Raw genomic sequence first — 5,010 nt, forward strand, 5'->3', positions numbered from 1 at the left:
GCATACAAAAAACATGTACTCAATATAGACATTAGATTTATGACACATTACAACTTGCCTGACATGTGATTCACCAGGTACCTGCCCAACCAGACCTTTTACACCTTTTTTTCTTTCCCCTCACCACCCTCCTTTTCTGCCCTTTGTCTTCCATTTCCTTTTACACAGACAGCCTCCTTTCTACCTTGTATTACAGCCACTGTAGAGTCTCCCTTACTCACCTTTGGCTTTTTCCCCCTTCTTCCCCTCCCCCCCCCCACTTTACTGTTTTGTTTTTCTAATTTCTACCTATTTACCTTGGAAACTCAGAACAGCAGAGACTTCCTATGCTTGAAGAAGGGTGACTGCACCTGAAAGCTTACTAAGAATTTTTTCCCAACTGATCAGTTGGTTTAATAAAAGATATCACATCTACTCAAAGAACCTTGCTTGCCTATGTCCTTAAACCAACGCGGCTACAACCAAAACCCATGAATTATTTGCTATTTTAATTAATGGAAAACAGCCTCTGAAAGAATAACATTGGAAACACAGAGTATAACTAAAGGAAACTCAATTTAATGCAAAAAAAGCATTTTGAATAATATACATATATACATATCCATCAGATAAGAGACAAGGTAACATTACACTAAACATTAGATACTGACTTTAAAAAAAAACAGACATGCCTTTTAACTTGAACCATTGCCAACACACCAAAGCTTTCCTTTTAGGAGCCCACCCGAAAGGAAAATCTCAATAAAATAAGCACTGGAAATTTCCTCAGGTGTGACTCCTCTCCATCCATCTCAGTCATCATTATAAAATAATGACATAGTATTTATGATCTGGATTTTCACATAGCTCTCTCTTGTTTTCTTCATGTAGCCCATGGTGCACACAAAATTGTCAGCAATTAAAAAATTTCAGCTGCTTCAAGAAAACATCAATATAAAAGAAAATCAATAAAAATACAGTAGGTTGAGGGTAGTAAAGAAAAGGAATTGACAGACTGAGACAGCGGTATCATTTCAAGAAACAATAGCCTATTCTTTTGTATGTTAAGAATCATTGGTGTTTGTTTTGCCTTTTCTACCCAGATGAGGAAGTTAATACTTGTCTTAAAATGCTTGATTTTTCTGGTTTTCAATCTTCATTCACATCTAGAAAAAAAATAGCAATAATTAATGTCAGTAATATTACTTTTATTTTCTTTAAAAAAGCACCATAATAAATAAACAAAAGTACCTCAAAATGAAAATAAAATGGATTTTGTATTTATGGAAGTTATAAGGGTAAACATTCAGTACAATTAGATCTAGCAGTTCAACAGTCATTCATATTGGCGATGGCTCTATAAGTAGTCCCCTGTGCAGCACAATGAACATAGTAGCTGAAGCATAATGAAAACAGTGTAGTACTTTTAGGAGTGGTGCAATACTGTAATAATCAGGTGACACTGATGTCATTTAGAGATAATTCCTAGATTGCCATTGATTACACCCATGTGGGCAAAATGTGGCTTTATTTTATAACAGGAAAGGAGATGATGTTATGTTGTCCCACATTACTCCAAAATTTGCGTAGTCAGGCTGTCTTCGTGGTGAACTTGGGAAGTATAATGGTTGTGCTATGTTAAAATAACTCTTCTTTCTAGGGGACTCGAAAGGTGTAACAATTGCATGGATATTAAATGACATTGATTATAAGCTTATGATATAACTGTTACTTTTGCATGCATCTGTAGATTAGTTTTGCTATATTTAGCAAATGTAACAAAAACAGTTGTTACTTTAACCTTGTTTCCTTCATTAAAAGAAGACTTTACTAAAGTTATGTTCCTCTTGGATGAATTACAAACTATGAAGATTACTTAGTGAAGACAATATAAACTTTTACCTTGTTGGCTTTTAAATGAAAATTTCCCAAGTCTTTGGTGTGTCATATTATTACATATATTTAAATTTAGTTTTAAGAAATATTGAAGGGACATAAGAGAATTGGATAATTACTTTTGGATAATTACTTAGGGCTTGCTAAGGCCCTTCATTAGATGTTGCCTGCCATGCTGTGGTCATCTCTTTCAAAAATGGATGAGGGCAACTTCCACAAAGCCAGTCTTAGGTTTTTCTCTCAACTCTTTTTGGATCTCTGCAAAGCATATGACTGATCTCTGCAAATTGATCTTTGCAAAGCAGTGACTGATCTCTTGTGAAAATTGTCATACCTGGTTGGATTTTTTTTAGACTTTTGTTAACATAAAGATTGCATCATTTTAGCTAACTTGGTCCACACAGCTGTAGCTCCCAATTTGCACAAAGTGATTAAAGTGAGTTTTGTAAGGTGGAACAAAAGAGGACTCCAATTATAAGAGGGAAGATCATGAAAAGAGAGAGATGAGAGAATGTGATACTGAAGCTTTATTCTTTCTTTCATGTATATATTATCTTCTGTCATCAAGCAGTCTTTAGGGGTCAAGTTCCTTAAGTTTTAGTCATTGTCCTGTAACCTTCTAATCATTATGTTTTACCAAAATGCTCCCTGGTAGGAAGTTGTTTGCACTAATAAAAAGCCTTTCAGACAAGCAAAGACAACTGAAGGAGAAAACTCCTCCTCCTTTCCAAGGCAAAACACATATGGAGGAAGAAGGTGAAGATTATTAATATGAACTTGGTCCACCTGACCACCCTCCGCACCTGAAGAACTGTTAGTGTAAGAACACTGACCCAGTTATCATTTCATTTGGTCCTATCATTAGTGGTCTAGTGACACTGTGAACCCAAAGATTATGACAGCTAAAAAGGTTGAAACTTCTTAAAAACATTTGGGCCTCTGAAGCTCGGGAGACATCTCAATTTCTGTTTGAGAATATATGCACATAAGCGTGAGCAGGGGTGGATCTTGAGAGGCTGCAATGATGCAGCTATGCCCCCCCTTTTGGATATGACAATACCACAGGAACCTTTGGGAATGTTTTTAAAGTCCTTAAAGGAAGTGAAAATCCCCTTTCCCTCTTTCTTCCCCCCATCTGCTGCTGTGCTGGGATGGGGGAAGCACAAGAGCGGTTCCTGCCTGCCCCATCCCTGCTGGGCTCAGCGGGGGATGGGGAAAGCAGAAGTAGAGATGGTCAGGGAGATTCCTTTCCCTGTGCCTGCTCTGGGGGATGAGGCAGGGAGGGGGGGAACTACTCCTGCCAGATTAAGCCTACCTGCAGTGTACTGCCCTGCACCTACTGGCTTGGATCAGGCCCAATCTCCTACCCCACACTCCTGGATTTGGCCTTCCCACACCCGGCCTCCCCTTGGCACCCCAAATCCCAGCTTGCAGCTCCTTGGCAGCTTACCTGTGGCTGCCAGCACTGTCCCAGCAGGGTAGGGGAATCCATCTGCAGTTGGACAGTTGGGCTCAGCCATGAGAGCAGCTGTGGCAGTAGTGGTAGTGGTGGTGGTGGAAGCAGCCAGACAAGCCATTTCCTCTTTCCTGCCTGCTCCCCCATGATAGTACCATCAGCCACAGGTGAGCTGGGGGACACATGGGATGGGGGTGAGTTGCCAGGGCTGGAGGGGGAGCCCTGGGTCCAGGGGAGCACAAGGAGAGCTCTCAGGAGTACAGGGGGATGGGGGGATCCATGAGAGGCAGGGGGAGCCCAAAATGGGAGGGGAGATTTTTACTTATAGGTGCTCCTTCCTCCACAGTGACAGTGGCAGATAGAGCAGGTAGGACAGTGCCTTCTGGGATGCTGGTGAATCCCTCTCAACTGGTTTTGGGCCTGTGGAGCAGTTACATGTGACTGCAATATGAGTTGCCCAAAACCAGTTAGAGATAATCCTCTATGGAAGAGGATTGTCTCTGAGCTGCTCGGAGGGGCCTTAACACAAGGGTGGGCAAAATGCGGCCCGGGGCCAGATGTGGCCTGCCAGGTCATTCTATCTGGCTTGCAGGGCCCTTAAAAAATTTAGAAAATTAATATTAATTTGCCCTGGGCTGCCTGTCATGCAGCCCTTGATGGCTTGCCAAAACTCAGTAAGCAGCCCTCTGCCCAAAATAATTGCCCACCCCTGCCTTAGCACATGTTTACTGCTCTAATGGGTGGACATTACTGCTTTAAGGACCCTTCACACATATTTTAATTAACGTGTAGCAACACCATAAGAAACAGACTTAGAATGACTCTAAAGATGTAAATTGGATATAACCAGTTATTTGGCCTGGTCACTAAATTATTAAACCAGCTTATCTTGATTATACCGTTATGAGAAAAAGTTCTTTAGTTGGGATGTAACCAAGCAGATAGCTCCCTCCTTTGAATTCTGTTTAGGATATATGAGGCTCAGTTATCTGCTACATTAATTTCCTAATATGACTCATCTGATCATTTGCTATTAATTCAATACCCTTACTAATACATTGAGTTTCTTATATTTGATTTTGATTTGATCTCTCTGTCTCTCTGATAAGTGATTAATCCTTTGCTAATTTAGTAATTATTCAGCCTAATAATTCTTAACAAACTTACAAACAGGATATTGTATCAATTTTCTTTCAATAAGTAACTCAGGTAAGAACCACTGAGAATCTAGTAAAACATTAGTGGTTATGTGGTTTACCAAAGGACCCGTTTAGCTTGCTTTATATTAGACCCTTAGGCTGCTTGCAGGTGTTTAACCCCCCTTACCCCCCCCCACTGCAAAAAGCACTTTAGGAGGATAAACAGCACATTACTTCGACCCAACTCTGGTCAGGCACTCTGGCATTGGTTTCTTACAACTCTGGCACTGGTCAGGCTGCAGTTGGAGTACTGCATCCAGTTCTGGGCGCCGCACTTCAAGAGGGATGTGGACAAGATGGAGAGGGTCCAGAGGAGGGCCACTCGCATGATCAGGGGACTGCAGGGCAGGCCCTTTGAGGAGAGACTACGGGACCTGAACCTGTTCAGCCTCCACAAGAGAAGGCTGAAGGGGGATCTTGTGGCCTGTTACAAACTGATCAGGGGGGATCAGAAGGCACTGGGGGAGTCACTGTTCCCCT

The 5,010-nt window shown here is 41.4% G+C and overlaps 1 long non-coding RNA gene across 1 annotated transcript in view; it reads right to left on the minus strand.

Moving 5' to 3' along the window:
* Positions 1–5,010, minus strand: part of LOC109291498 — a 20,908-nt gene that overhangs the window by 8,122 nt on the left and 7,776 nt on the right. Inside the window, exon 2 of the long non-coding RNA XR_002095867.1 lies at positions 416–424. This is a non-coding gene — a long non-coding RNA (uncharacterized LOC109291498). The remainder of the gene's footprint in view (positions 1–415; positions 425–5,010) is intronic.

The sequence above is a fragment of the Gavialis gangeticus genome, unplaced genomic scaffold (assembly GCF_001723915.1).
Source record: "Gavialis gangeticus isolate Ggan-Ray unplaced genomic scaffold, GavGan_comp1, whole genome shotgun sequence".
Taxonomy (NCBI): Eukaryota; Metazoa; Chordata; order Crocodylia; family Gavialidae; genus Gavialis; species Gavialis gangeticus.